The 15443-nt window shown below is 41.5% G+C and overlaps 1 protein-coding gene across 3 annotated transcripts in view; it reads right to left on the bottom strand.

Annotated features, from left to right (window-relative positions):
- MACROD2 (MACRO domain containing 2) overlaps window positions 1-15443 on the bottom strand; it is an 841263-nt gene that overhangs the window by 748700 nt on the left and 77120 nt on the right. The window lies entirely within an intron of this gene.

The following is a 15443-nucleotide window of genomic DNA, read 5'->3' as shown; positions in this document are numbered from 1 at the left end:
CTGGTCTTATTCATGAATTAAGGTGAAAAACTAGTTCTAAATCACACTGCACCTCTGCAGTGCACTGATAAGAAACCCACTCAGAAGTTACTGCTTTTCTGGTCATGAGCTTCACCTTTTTCTGTGTTCAGCTTGACAGCGTTACACTTGAAGGTCTCCTTTAGTATTAACTACTTGGAAAACGAGTTTTCACAACTGTGAACAATGTGAATGATGAAAGGGAGGGAAGACATGGAGTTACAACCCTCTGAGATACAATATTTTTCAACAGAAACAGAAAATAAGGAGAAAAATACTTAATATTTCAGACAATATCTCAGACAAGAAGGAATGCACACCACATGCAATTCAATTGTAAGAGAATTTTAGCAGTGCTTGGCCTGTTTCTCTAAATGCAGTAAAGGACGGAAGATGACAAGAACAGTGACAAACACTGAGACTGATGTTTTCAGCCTGCAAATGATTCTCCTGCCAGGGATCTATCAACTGCACAGACCCAACATTTCCAGTAACACACAGGTTTTTTCATGCTCATTTTCCAGCTGTGCCCAGGGAAGCTGCTCTCCAAACTCCCTGTGCCACGGTACTGTTGCCTTCCAAAAAGCCTCCTGCAGTTTCTGAGCAGCTGGAGGAGCAGCACTGTGCTTCCTTGCTGACCTTACACAAACTATGCCTTCACATGGAGCATGGACTGGATCCATGGAGAGGGGCACGCTAAACAAGAGTGTGCTCAGCTTAATGCAATGCACCAAACGAGACTATTCCGCCCTGTTTTCCCATCCCAGCCTAGGGAAGGGCGAGAAAACCAAGACTGAGCATGTGGAACCTAGTTATGGTCACGTGCAAAAGGATTCCCAGGCAATGAGTGGGGAAGGAAAACAGCCCAGATGGACTGGAGGGACCTGTTCTTTGCCTAAGCAGCCATTTAGGGACCCCTCATATCTGAGACAGGTTTAATGGCTGGGGGTCACTGGCAACAGATACCAGTTCTTTGCCAGCAGTTCTCCAATAACACAATTAAGTAGGTTTCGCTGGCTTTTCAAACTGTTTACATGGAAACGTCTCTCCCAGTTGGCTCCAAGTTGTGGAAAGGGTAAAACAACGCTCAGTGAATACTCTCCCCTCTGAGGTACCTCAGGAACCTGGTCACAGTACCTGTGGTGATGTCATGCAAAGGTCATAAAGGGCTATAAAAAAGCTGGTTTTTGAGGAGATAATTGCATGAGAATCCTAAGCACAGTGACTTTCCACATGACACTTCTGTCTGTGAAGCAGTAGGGTGCAAATCCAAAGCAAATTCAGTAAATCAGCCCAGTTGTTCCTGCTTCACCTTCCACCAGGAAGAGTGAAAACCTGGAAGGGATCCTGTCCTCCTACCACAAGTGACATCAATGGAAAAAATGGCACATCCACGTGTACAAGACCTTTCTCGGGTTCTACAACAACCTTTACACAACACGCATAATATTAAGATTACTCTGGCAAGTGAAAGATCTGCTTTCAAGCTAAACTCTGTATTTTTTTCTTTAGATATTTATACAAATTTCTGTTCTGCTCCATGTCATGCTCGTCTCCTCAAGACTCTGCTCCTTCCTGCAGTAGTTCTGCATGCAGTGCTCTCCAGCCCCACGCACAAATCCCCTCAGTTAGACAGGTACACGCGCTGGCAAATCCGATTACTGCACTGAGCAGTTTACTCAACACATTCATCAAAATATCATTAATCCACATTAAATTTATCTCCATTTTCAAATTCCCTGTTATTTCATGTGCTGTTCAATATCTTTTGGTGGAGCAAGGAGGGGAATTTTTTTCAGTGTTGCCTAAGCCTGTGTGCAGAGTTCACTTGATCAGCATCCTCAACGTTCAAATACTGTGCCGAGTATGTTTTACATTCTTTATTATCTTCTCTTTTTTTTATTTGTATTGCTATCCTAAATTGCTCATAGTTCTGTTTTAACCTGAAAGCTGCCTCCAAAAACACCCTGGTACTTTGGAATCCATATTAATTTTGTCTCATCTTGGTACCTTCCACAACTAAATTCACTTCATTTATAAGTTGTTATTTCCTAGCTTTCTAGAAGAGCCTGATGGGCAACAACTGTTGGGGGTTTTTTGTTTGGGATTTTATTTGGTTTTGGTTGTTGTTTTTTTTTTCCTTCTGGCTTTAACAGTACCAAATTCAAAGTATTATGGTCTTGGAACACAGTTTCCATTTCTCCTGCTAATGCAGTGGTGAGCATGCAAGCTATCTTGTGCCAATGCTGTACATATTGAATGTAGAGCAGCAAATGCAATAAAGCCAAGAGCAAAAGTAATAAAGCCTTATTTGCTATTAAAATAATTTACTGGTGACATAACGCGCTAGAGCACGTCTAGAGACTTCTCTGCTGACTAAGAGGATGCAATCCTGCACGTTCACCAGCAGCTGAAGTGGGATAAGATCTTCAGACATGAGCTGGCAGATGCCACCTGCCTGGATTTATCCAAACCACATTTGTTGGGGATAGTCTTGGACAGAACCATAATTCACACGGATCCCCTCTGCTTTCAAAACACCTTAACCTTATTTCCAAATCCATATATTGTTTCAGCGTCACCCTGGGACAGATCTTTGTTTAATAAACTGTTTCTTTACTGATACCAGAACAACAAGAGCTTTGAGCCACAAGCCAGGACTTACCACCAGTGATTTATTTTTTTTTAACGAAGCATAAAGTTACTCCATACCTGCGGAGTTTCTTCTTCCAAACTAGCCCAGAGTTTAGCCAGAAAGGAAAAGCTCATTGACTGACTTCAGAACAAGAAAATTTTAGCCTTTTTTTCCTTTCTTTGCAAATGGATTTCATTTTGGGGGTGGCAGAGTAAGAGTCCTACCCCTGTGATGAAATTATAGCCCTTTCAAACACTTAAAGTATAACCACGACAGATTCTGGTATCAGATTCTGGACACAGTTGCTTTAAAAGATTTTTCTTTTGGTGAACATGAATGTTTGATTTAATTTTAATAGTTATTTCATCAAATCATTTCCTGCTCCTCTCAAAAAGTCCAGAAGAAAACACAGACCACGGATCTCACTAAAATGGTGGCTGAGCAGGTGCTCAAACAAGCATCAACTCATTCTATCAGCACCAGACATCAAGCACCACACTCACTGCATGGCAGCCTTTAAATGGTGGCTGAGGAACATCCCTGCCCTGGGGGGAAACCAAAACACTTAAAAGATGGGTGTTAAATAATTCTCTGGAGTTTTGGTGGTCTCAGGCAAACATGTACAACTCACATTTTGGCAAGTGAGCAAATGTCCCTCATGCATGGACATCATAAATTTCCTGTGCCTGCAACCTGCAAGTCAGGATTTCAGGAGTGAATTACCCAACTGCAACTGCTTTTCAGAGCCTCTCTGTGTTTTCTTAGGATGAGAACGTAGTGGAGTCATGGTATAAAACCCCTCCAGATTAACCACATGAGCCAAAAACGTCTTTTTGAAATCTGAAGCTAGACCTTTCTAAGCTTAGCAAGAACACTCATAAATAAGTTATAAAAATAGAAGGGTCCTAATAGGGCTAATTAAATAATCTGACTTGTTCAAGCTGGTTGATAGTGTTCATATAGGCTGATGCTCTGTCCTGAACAGCCCTCTTAAGTCATCAAAAACAGGGAAGGGATCGTAGCCAAGTGCGAGCTCCCGGCCCCTCGCTGAGCTTAAAGAATATCTATCTATAGATGGAGCCCTGGAAGGTCTAACTGTTCAAACTCCGGGGGCTGCACCATGTTCTTTAATCATTAACTGGGGGAACATCATTTACAAAAGGATGAAATTATGCATATCATGCATAATTTAACTTTTTTTAATTTATGCAAAAATATTTAAAAATTTATTTAGATCAGGACGGCACATCCGATTTATGTAACACCAATTTCCTCCAGTGGCCTTAGTCCCTGGTAAAGCCTGCTTGGAAACTGGTTTTCCATATAAAAATTTCTGGGGTGTGGGACTCGATTTTATTTATTTTCATGGTTTTTTTCTTGTCTTTTTGCCTTTTTTTAATAAATAATTGTACTGCAAGTCTTTCTGTTTTCACGGGATTCAAAAGTGAACTGGTCGACAAAAATTTTAAGTGAATGCCTCCAACACACATAAGGCAGGTGCTGGTGGGCTAAATGATCTCCCCATAAACTTCTCCTTTCCCATCTCACCTCACAATAACACTTTCCAGGACTGTAACTTGAATTCCACTGCGGTAATGAAATGTTTCTTCACCACTGTAAGATCCTATTCAGAACTGGGGACTTTTTAATTTTGGATGCACACAGGCAGCTGTATTTACATACCCAGGTATGGCTTAGAAGCAGTGTCTTTCAGGCTGGGTAACACAGCAAATCTAAGCCTTTGTCCAGCTCTGAGCCTGCTGCATTAACATAATTTCCTAAATCACTACAACAAGCAGCAGCAGCTCAAACGGGGAGTGAGAGAAACCCTCCTTACCTGACACATCATCTTCAGCCACTGACTGCTCTGTGTGTGTGAAACAGAGTTAATTTGGCTTCCTGAAGTGTTGTTTTTCCACAGATTCAGTGATAAAGTAAAGAAATAACAGTTTTAAAAAGAAAGGAAAACCCTTCTAACCCAGGAATGCTGATGTTCTAACAAAGCATAGGATTTAAGAAGTGATGTTTTAACTTTTATCCAGAATTAAATCCCAAATCCAACCCTATGCACTCCCTGATTGTGTGTATGATGTGCTCTCCCCTTATTTAAGCCACATTAAACAGAGACAAGTTACTTGCATTGCACTCCTCTAAAAGGAAATAAAATGAAACTATTTCCATTTTCTGCACAGTTGGAGCAACGAGGTATGAATGTGGATGGTTACAGAACCTGTGGTACTTTGTTTGTTTACCTGGTTTCAATAACCTTCTCAAGAAACCTTCAGACACTTATTTCTGAAGCCTGTATAAATTACTGCCCATGAGGAACAAGAGCTCATTACCAGAAAGAAAGCCACGTACAGGGACTGCTAACCCAGTGAGTAAATACAATTTTAGGGCATTAGCTGATAACACAGAACCTCTGCCTAATGTCTTTAAGCAATTATTTTACATAAGAACTCCTTAATAGCATGTTACCTACTTCAGTCACTAAAAACCTTTTCATTTCTCCCCGATACAGAAATGACACACAGCACACTAAAGGAAAAATTAAATAAAATAAAAAAACACATGACACAGTTTTTCAGGTCTTGGAAGTCCTTCTGGTGGCTGAAATTCAGCACTTTGCAGCCAAATGAAGTGAGGAAAATATTGCTGCGGGAGCTAAATTGCTGACCTCATGCCATTTCCTTACATAACTGGGAAAAGGCAGGGATGGAACTGCCTGTAGGACCTCACCAGCTCAACCACCACTGTCTCAAACAGGCCCTCAGCTCTCCCAGTTATGTGGTGCTTTCGACTACAGGAAAATTTGTCAGTGCCTTAAAGGGCAGAGAAGGTTGAGCATTAGTAGGACAATCAACACCTCTAAGTTCTTTCTATTCTTTTTTTTTTTTCCCCCTCTTCTCCCCCTGCCCTTTTTAATTAAATAAAGCTCATTCAGAGAGTTTGTTCAGTAAACAGGATTGATATGCAAAAAAACCAAGAGTGATATGTAAAAACCTTTACACTGCTGGTGGTACTTGTTGATACATAGTGGGATAGTGCTGAACCCTCATGAAGACTTTGCAATCAAATCCAGGGTAGGCACTTCAGAAAATATTTAGCCTGGAAATCACCACTCCTTGAACTTACAAATACATTATATTAAGGGTGAGGGAAAGACGATAATCATATATTCCTAAGAGGTTGCTCCCAGCACTGCTACTTTCTCCTGCTCCATACTTGAAGTTAGGAAGTCCAAATAAACAAGATCAGTTAAAGAGAATTTTAGGGGAGAGATGCAACACCACAAAATAACACTTCTGCTACTAAGAATTGAATTATACTGGAAGAAAGAGTAAGTGCTTTGTTTGTCATTGCTTATGTGTGTCAGGAAGTGCTCAGGTCTTGCATTATCTGCTGGCCTGGGGCCAGGGTTGCACTGCACTGATTCCTGCATTCCTTGGGTGCAGACAGATAGAAGCATTGAGAGGAGTCAAATGCACCAAAAATATTTAATGGGGCTGGTTTTGTCAAAAAAAAAAAAAAAATCGTCCCGAATTTCTGGGGTTTGTCTAAAAAATGTTGTCCCCAACTCTGAAATCTATCACTATCCTATGCTATTCTTAAAAAGAAAAAAAAAGTAATCTTTCAAGCATGGAAGATTTGATGTAATGCCCAGTTTTACCTGTAAAATAAATTCGAAAGGTTTGGTCTATATATGAATTCATACACAATGATGAGCACACCTTAATCAAGCCCCTCCCTAGTATTTTTCAATTGTTATTCTGCACAGAAGTGAATGGCAGTTTGTGCAGCATCTTCCTATCTTCCCCGTGTTGTCAACTGACTCCTTAGACATTTGTATCACTTTAGGCATTAAAATATTAAAAGCACAAAAAGTGGTTTGTCAGATTTCTTTTTAGGGTCTTGGAGAGTGAAAGGATGGAGAGACATTACACTAGGATGCTAATTAGGGAAAAAAGGGTGCTATAATATGCTGCAGGAAGATTCCTTGTTTTACTGAAAAAAGAGCCCCAACCTTCCCAAACTCAGCTGTTTTGACAAAAGGATTCTATGGAGCTGCTCATGCAAGAAACACATCTTGTTCCCAAAGCAACCAAATCACTTTGGGAAGGGAGGGAAGGGAGTCTGTCTTTGATATGGATTTGAAGGTGATATCCTGTGTCCCAAGAAGGAGCACCCTGCTGATATGATCAGTATAGGTTTGATTCTCTAAATATCAATTTTAAACTCGATCCTGGCATTGCTGCAAACTCAGAGGGCAAAGCAACCCAAGTTACAGGGACATAAAAAAAAAAAACCAACAAAAAAAACAACAAACAAATGAAAAAACAACCCAACCCTGCGAAATCCTCCAAAAGCACCTATCAAAGTGATTTCAATGCAGTGATCCAGTACAAAGTCAAAGGATGTAAGCTCTCCTAATCCCACACTTTGAGCTCCTCCAGGCTCCAGCCACCGTTGCCATGGCCCGGCTGACGCCTCCTCGGAAGGACAGGAGTCCTGCTGCTCCCTCAGCGACCTGACAGCCCTGGGGTTTGGGTTTACACACTGCAAAACCAACTCAGGAGGGGAAGAGCATTAACAGCACCCCCTGTTCCAATCCAGGTTTGATTACCACAGGTTTTGCTGATCAGCACATTTCTGACAGGTATTGCGTTTTCCCTGCCATGCTACTGAAATGTCTCACTGCCACAGTAAATACTGCTGGTTTATTTAAATAAAATAAAACAATTAGAGGTTACCTACTGTTGTCCTCCTGCTAATAAAGACTAACTTCATCCTCCAGTATAATCCCTCCAGATCAATTACAACACATTCAGCAAGTTGAAAGGATACTGGTGAAGTATTAACAAAAGCCTGGTTTGGATTATGCAAAAAAATTCTGTAGCAACTGACTGATGCAAAGATTTCAGTGGCAAAGTACTTTCAAGGGAGGAAAATAAACCTAAGTCTTGAAAATATTTCTTGTTCTGTTTTGCTCAGTAGTTCTAGGAAGACTTTAGGTCAAATCCCCACGTCACCAACCTGTTCCTAAGGTTTGCAAACCAATCTGTGAGTCATGTGTAGTCTCTCAGTCATTTAGGGAAATCTCTACACCATAAGCTGGTGCTTGAAGATAATAAATAGGAAAATGTCTTAAAACAGCAGCAGCTCATGTACACTGGGGTTCATCACCATCAACTGATGAGCCCATCTAGGACATGCTTGAGCCTTCCCAGGAACCAAGTGACATTCCTAAAGATAGGGAAATAACCATGCTGGGTGTCCATGGGAGCTGGAGACCTGCCAAGGCATCTTTTCATATCTTAGAACCTCCTAAAATGCCATTATGGGAGGGGAAAAACATTTTTCCCCTGATGAGATGAAGCTCCAGCAGGTGCTGTTACCTGTGCTGGGTCAGTCAGTGGACAGTCAATATTCTTTCCTTTGCAAAAAAAATAAACATTGGGATAAACTTTCATCTGTCAGACAAGCCAGGGATTGATCATGTTTTCTAGTGCAGTCGTAGGAAGCTGCCTCTGACATCTCCCCCTGGGGCTTGATCAGACAAGGAAGGAAAAGCAGAGAATTTTAAAGATGCTGGAAACTGTCTGGTCTTTCAAAATGTCATCACTAATCTGCACATCACCCAGTAATCAAGTCAGAGGAACTGTACAAGTGCAAATTAGTGTCACTTATGTCCTGAAAACAAGTAAGAAAGAGGATCTCGAATAAGTATGCCCAAAAGCAACAGCAAATTTATTCTCCATGATCAGATGAGGGATTTGCTGGAGTTTACTTCACCTCACGCAGAAAAAAAAAACCCACAAACATGAAGATATCTCTGTGACATTTAACATTTGGCTGAGCAGGTTAGTGCTGGATTAAAAGGATGCTACAGGCTCAATGGCAGTGAGGACAGGAAGGCAAGGAATGCTCCTCAGCTCCCACAACACTGTCAAGATAGAAAGCCCAACTTCTGAAAGACCTGACTGATTTATTTTTTATTTTGGGGTCCATTAACAGAAAAATTAACAGGAGCACCAATGTTATTTTAGGACATCACACACCCTAACGACCAAACAATATATTTATGGGGAGTCACCACACCTAAAGGCAGTCCTGCCATCAATACCAAGATCTCTCTCTTCCCAAGGAGGACAGGAGCCCACGGACAAGCAACCTCAGCACAGGGCTCAGAGAGTACATGGAAAACTGCCAACGTTTCCCTGAGCCACTGAAGCACAACAGGGAAGCGGCCGATTCATACGCGGGCATTAGGAAGTTGTCCAAGACCTTTAAACTCTTTTCCTTCTGGGAGCTGACCCAGATTTGACTATTCCTCTAATGGCAGAGCTGCTCTCTATTTAATACCCGTGGCACACGATTATGTGCTGATGGTGCAGGTTCCCTGAGCACTGCAAAGTGCTGGGGGTATTTGTTGTTAAATCGATGGGTTTGCAGGAGGAATCCTTGTACCTGCCTGGAAAAAAAGAACATTTCCTATGTGGTGAAAGGCAACGGTGATAATTGCAGGTATTTCATGTTAGAAAAAAACTAGCAGGAAGTTAAAAGGAAAAAAAACACCACTCCTGCCCACCACACTGACCAACTTCCATATTCCAACTTGATTTTAAAAAACTGATAGTATTCTGTGTCCAGAAAGGCCTCTTTTTTAAAAAAAATGTGCTTCATAAGGCCTTTTTCTGAAGTATTCTTCCCTTATAATGACTTTTAAAAGTTCTTGTAATCAGCTTGAAAGAAACCAGTAATTCTTGGCTCAGCTGTAGCAGCAATAGAAGGAATCAGCACAACGTGCCAGAAGAATGTAAAATGTACTAACCAGATATGAAAACAGCTAAAAAATGCTGAAATTCATGCAAGTCCACGTCAGACTGTCTGTTTAACACTTGTGATATTTACTCTGCCATTCAAGAATGCTCTTCACATGACACTAACCCTGAACATTCAAAAGCACATAATTATACACAGCCATAGTGCAAATGGGAAAATCTGTGCTCTAAATCCATCTATTCCCCATTTTCCTCAAAAGCATAATGTATAATAATAAATTATTTTTCACTTTAAATTAAATTTCATCAGTCTTTGTCCTTTAAAATAAAGATACAAGCATATGGCCAGATATTTTTCTGTATCCAGCATCATCATTCTTATGGTAAAATTAATAGGTCTTCCAAGCAAATTTTGCTAAGTGGCCAAAACCCCAAAGTAAAGACTGAGCAAATTACAACATGAAGAATAATTTATTAAGCTACTTACATATATCTTCAGCTTCCCCTTATCTTTCTACAACTATCTCACAGCAACTTCCTATTTTTTTCAACTTTCCTAAAGCAGGTGCTTTTTGAGGCAGCACCACAACACTTGGTCCTAGGGACTGCATTTTAAATGACAAAGGCTAAAAAAGGCCCTGCTGAATCAAAGTTAGGGTTTTTTTTCTTAATCAGAAGATCAACTGTTTCACACATCTCCTGTTGGAAATAAGAGAACAAATCCTGGCAATACTTTCTATTCCCCACTCCTACTCTAAGCAACGTGTGACATTTATAACACGGTGTAAAAGCTCATTAATACCATACGCTGACCTATTAAAAAGGGTTATTGGCTTAACACAATGGGAGACACTCTCGTGGAAAACGGGCAAGGAAAAGAGAGGATGGCTCAAGATAAGCCATCTCTCCACAAACACTAGCTCAAAGGATGAGACCATTAAATGACAGTGCTAAAAGCGGCCAACGTTTTCACCCCCTCTCTGCTCATTTAAAAGCTGGCTTAAAACCACAGAATAAAAGCCCAGCGAACACCCCGGTACATTTTAAAAGGCAATTCTCTCTCAAAGGGCTGATAGCAGGCAGGGAGTGGGAGAAAGGTTTATTTTAGTTGAGCTAATCTGACAGACTGGCACCTACTCAGAGGTGTTGGAAGAAGTCTGGCGCATCCACACACCCACCAAGAGCAGCAGTAAATCCTTCAGGAAGGCAGGGCTGCCTGTGCCTTACATTCGCTTTTAAATGCTTCCCCCAAGAAGTTTTGTTCCTTCTTTTCAAAGAAATCGTGTACAGCAAGCTCCCCAATAAATGTGCTTTGAGGAGATGCTTCCAACACTTGACCTTGGGGTTTGCCAACACTAGTTAAGGCTCAAGGCACCGTGCCCAGGGCGAAGGACCAAACAGGGTGAGAAATCCTGCCAGACAAAGTGGATTCCACATTCACACCCGATGCCTCCTCCTAAAACCATCCTTTAGCTTAAATAACTGTGGTTTGGTTGGGATTTTTTCTTCCATGTACTTGGAGAGCAATCCTATCTCCTCTCAGCTTACATTTTTCTGAAGCCAAGCTCTTCCAGGCTGCTGGTAAAAAGGCTGGCTGATCCTTCCACCATTATCCTAATTACCCTTCCCTGACCTGTGGATGTTTAAACTCATCTTCCTGAGTACAAGTAGGACACCTTCATTCTTTGCTGCTCCCAAATGATGAGGCTGAGCTTATAGAAGAAATTAATATCATCCGTCCTTAAGCACATGACATTCTCCTGAAACCAATTAACGGCAGAGGAAAGTGGTTCCTCTCGCACAATAAGCCAGTCCTCCCCCACCTTCCCAGTGCCTCTCGGCTTTGGAGTTGGCAAATTTATTTAGCATGCTTCTAATTCTTCTGTAAAGACTGCTAATGAAAATATTAAATAAGGCAGCATTTGATCTTTGAGGAACTCCAGCAGCACCTTCGGACAAACTCGCAGCGATAAAAGGTTATCGAGAACGACAGCACTGAAAGACTCCAGTCTTTAGAGGTATTTTAACCACCTTAAAAGCCCTTCTTGCAGGAGACAGGATTACTGTGATGCAATCAAATTATACCCAATTATCTCAAGCATTTTGAGCATTTGTGCCAGCCACCCACCCTAAAGAAAAACAGAAACTGAAACAGGACTGTTTGACACGCACAGATGCGGCACCTTCTTTTACTCAAACTAACCCAGAATGAAGGTCATCATTGCATTCTCTTGGTTCTCCCAAGAGTTCCCTCTCATCCACATGGAGATGCTTTTTTAGCATCACAAAACAGCTTGCAGTGCACAGATCCCCTCTGATACCGCAATTAACTAATTTCCTATACTGAAATCTCTTATACAGCGAACAGTATTTTAATTAATTCTTTAAATGTATATTCCTCCAATAGGTTGAACCTTAATTAAAATTAGAAGTGCCTGATAGCATCTTCTTATCTAGTTGCAGATGCATTTTTTTAAAATTTGCGGTGATGATACAAAAACCACATTAAAAGGAACACATATTTCATTTTACATTTTTTCTGTTCAGCACAACACTAAGAAAATTAATTCAATCTGCATTTCCACTCACAGAATCTGTGTCCTGTTTCTGTAATAAATATTTTTGCTTTGTTTCAAACACAAATCCTACAAAACTGTTTTAAACTTTGCCCCGGGCACGTCTGTGACCACTAGAGATTTGCTGGTGCTTAATCTCATATTTCATTAGTTATTGCTTAATTAGAACCCCATTGGAAAGAAGTCGAATAAAAATGGACTGGTTAATTATCATGAGACATGAAAGAGGCAGAAAGTTCTTTGCAATCCAAGCTGCTCCTCAGCAAGTTTTTATCATGTTTATCATGATAAAACGTGGCTTTACCTCCTATCTCAATTCCAGCTCTTCAGTCAGCACATCTGCCTCTCCTCCTACATCCACCTTCACATACCTCCCCTGGCACCAGGGAACACCACAGCTCCATGCAGCCCATCAGCACCACCACCAAACGCTTCCCAAGCCCCACTTCGTGCTTTATCACCCTCTTAAACCAAGAGACCAGCACAGCAACCAGAGGAAAAGCCCCAGGAATATCTTTCAGTTTGGGAAAAGCATGCGACCAAATGGGAGGCCTTTTCAAGCCTGCCAGGGTTTCTTACAGCTCTAAGGCTTCTCCAGTACTAGCACTAAAATATTGATTAAAAAACCCAAAAAGGTTTATCTGGAGTCACTCTTAACTGCAGCCTCTTCTCTTCACAGCCACCCAATTAACAAAGCCAGCAAGTTTACAGTGCAAGCACAGAATGACCAGGTTTATCTATTACATGCACAACTAAACACCAAATGGTATCAGCACTTCCCCACATCCCTTGTTCAGGAATCATTTACACAAAAATGCCTAATTTCATTCTGTTTTCAGGCTTGGGCATCTGAGTATAATTTTGGCTTCTCAATACATAACAAAACATTCTCAAAACCTGCAATTTACTTTAGAAGCATTCCCAAATTTCAGTCCTGTCTGAAGCCACTGTCTGAAAGGCTTATGCATGAATTGTAAATTAAAGTGTTACTGCTCCATATTATGCAAATAGCCAAATTCTAGCATTGTAACAGAAGCAATGAGCTTGTTATCCTGTCAGTCCCGCAAGCAGGCACCTTCTCAGCATATCATTTCCAAAACTGCTTGTGTGTTACCTTAACTGTACTAGTTCTGATACTAATGAAGGATTTACCACCGACTTAAATGAGATGAGAGTCACCCAACAACGAGCACTTCTGAAAAGCCAAATCTGTAACTTGGAATGCAAACAGTATCGTCATACTTAATAAAAATTCCCATAAGGACACCTCTGTTAACAAACACAAGGGAACTGAGCAATAGGAACATAAGACAGCAGATACCAGGCCCTTCCTTAAACAAGCATTACAAATGCATTCTCAAAGGGAACAAACAGCCTCACAATTAGTTTTGGTTAGATACATTACACAGCTAAACAGTTGTATGTGAAAAATAAGAGTAGGTGCAACTGCCTTAACTTGAGATCATATATATCCCGACAGTCATCCTTTATGGAAAATTATGCATATGGTGCGTGTGGGTGGACTGAAACCACGCCGGGATGAGCGTTACCTCGCTGCCTCTCTGCCAGGCAGGCCAGGGTGGAGGGTTCAAAGGAGGCCGGGCGCTTGTCAGATCCATCAGCACGTAAATCAGTTATCAGTATCAGCAGCACAAGTCACATGGATCCCATTAAATCCTACAAAGTTACCTCATCCCTGCTCAAGGAAGCGTTTCCAGACAGATGCTGCCTCCCACCCGCTCCCACTCGGATGGCAGGTGACATGAGGACGGGCCGTGCCGGGGCACACCGGCTGGCAGTGCCACTCCAATCCCTCCACACCGGGACACGGGACCCCCACCTCCCCCAGTCCTGCACAGCGAGTCTGATACCTGCTCCATGCAGGATGCAGCCCTGGAGACAGCACAGATGTGCCTTCTGCACCAGAACAGGGGATTACAGATGTCCCACACCACCAGGGACAAGGGCACAGACCTAACTGAGCTGCCACTACCACCCGGAGCCTCCCAGCCTGGCTGGAGAGCAAGGCACAAATCAGTCCAAGAACAGGGCTGGAAGCAAACAGGATTCTGAAAGCAGAAACACATCTGAGCCCCCAGTCCACCCTATTTTATTCCAGAGCAGTTTGTGTTACATTCAATCCTCTTCCTTGCCTTAAATCGATTACACTTTACAAAGAAACACTCAATTTTAATGCATTTCTTCCATCTTTCCCACTGCATTATGCCCCTTTCTTTACAACTGCTTGAGAGCAGCTTCCCATATCCGTGCATTTTGCTTCAGGAGAGAGGTTTCAAACACCTCTGTCGTGCTGGAAATGGGGAAGAGATAAGCTCTGGTATCTCAAGATACTAAAACACTGACAGTATTTGCACACTACAGCTGAAAACAATGTGCTGATGAAGGATCAAGCGGTGTTTCTACCGGCAGACAGGAGCAGAAATAAAGCTCAGACACAAGGGAAGGAACTGATACGGAACTAGATAATTTTCCCAGCTATAAATTAGCCGTTCATCTCTGTAGCTGGTGCAGGGGGTTGCTCTAAAAGCTGCAAACAGGGGCTGCACAGCTGGCAGGGTTACACACCCTGGGCATGAACAAAGCAGTCGCCACATCGTCAGAGGCACCATCAGAAATGATGTTGGGGGGGAAAAAAAGGATATTTGCATATATTTTGTTTTCTGAAATCCTAACACAGGCACAGCTCTGGCCTGCAGTCTAAATGAGACCAGGGGATTGCTTCCTCTTAAAATGCATTGATGCTGTTCGAGTGAAAAGTTTGCTGCTGATGGGTTTTATGTGCATCTAAGCTGAGCAGAGTGAGCTCAAGACAATCAAGCAATTCCACTGTTTACCACTGCAGTAAAATAAGGCTTTTTGCTTCTCCCTAATTACATTCTCAGACAGCACAACAGACTTATGTATTCCCAGTACCCTGTAACTGACAGCAGTTATAATATTTAGTAATGTATTTGCAAATGTTAAAAAAAAAAACCCAAAACAAATAAGAACAGCAAATACAGAACAAGAGGCTCCTGTCCCTGCTTCCAGAAACACTGTAGTAGCTGAGTCTACTTACACACCAGCATAAATCAAACAGGCACAATCCAATTTAAATATGAGTCCTGCAAGGCTTTTTCATTAGTGCCTAGTTTATGCTTTTGTCATCTTTTGACTAATTCTATTACATAATACTGAAAGATTTACTATATTACATTACAGCTCGGCTAGTCATAACAGAATTTTAAAAGTTAATTTTGTTCCTCTGTTTCAGAAGCTGGAGAGTATATTACGCCTTGCTGGTTTTCAATCAGTATATTTTTCAGAAATTCCTCTTTTGTTCCCTCTTCCCATTTTACATTAAGAAATACATGTCCTACATACTATTGCTATTTTAAAAAGTAAATCTAAGGAAGCTCCCATCCTTGTGCT

This window comes from Corapipo altera, unplaced genomic scaffold (genome assembly GCF_003945725.1).
Source record: "Corapipo altera isolate COAL_440 unplaced genomic scaffold, ASM394572v1 70, whole genome shotgun sequence".
Taxonomy (NCBI): Eukaryota; Metazoa; Chordata; class Aves; order Passeriformes; family Pipridae; genus Corapipo; species Corapipo altera.
The sequence above is the reverse complement of the archived record's forward strand: the minus strand, read 5'-3'. Positions and strand labels throughout refer to the sequence as shown.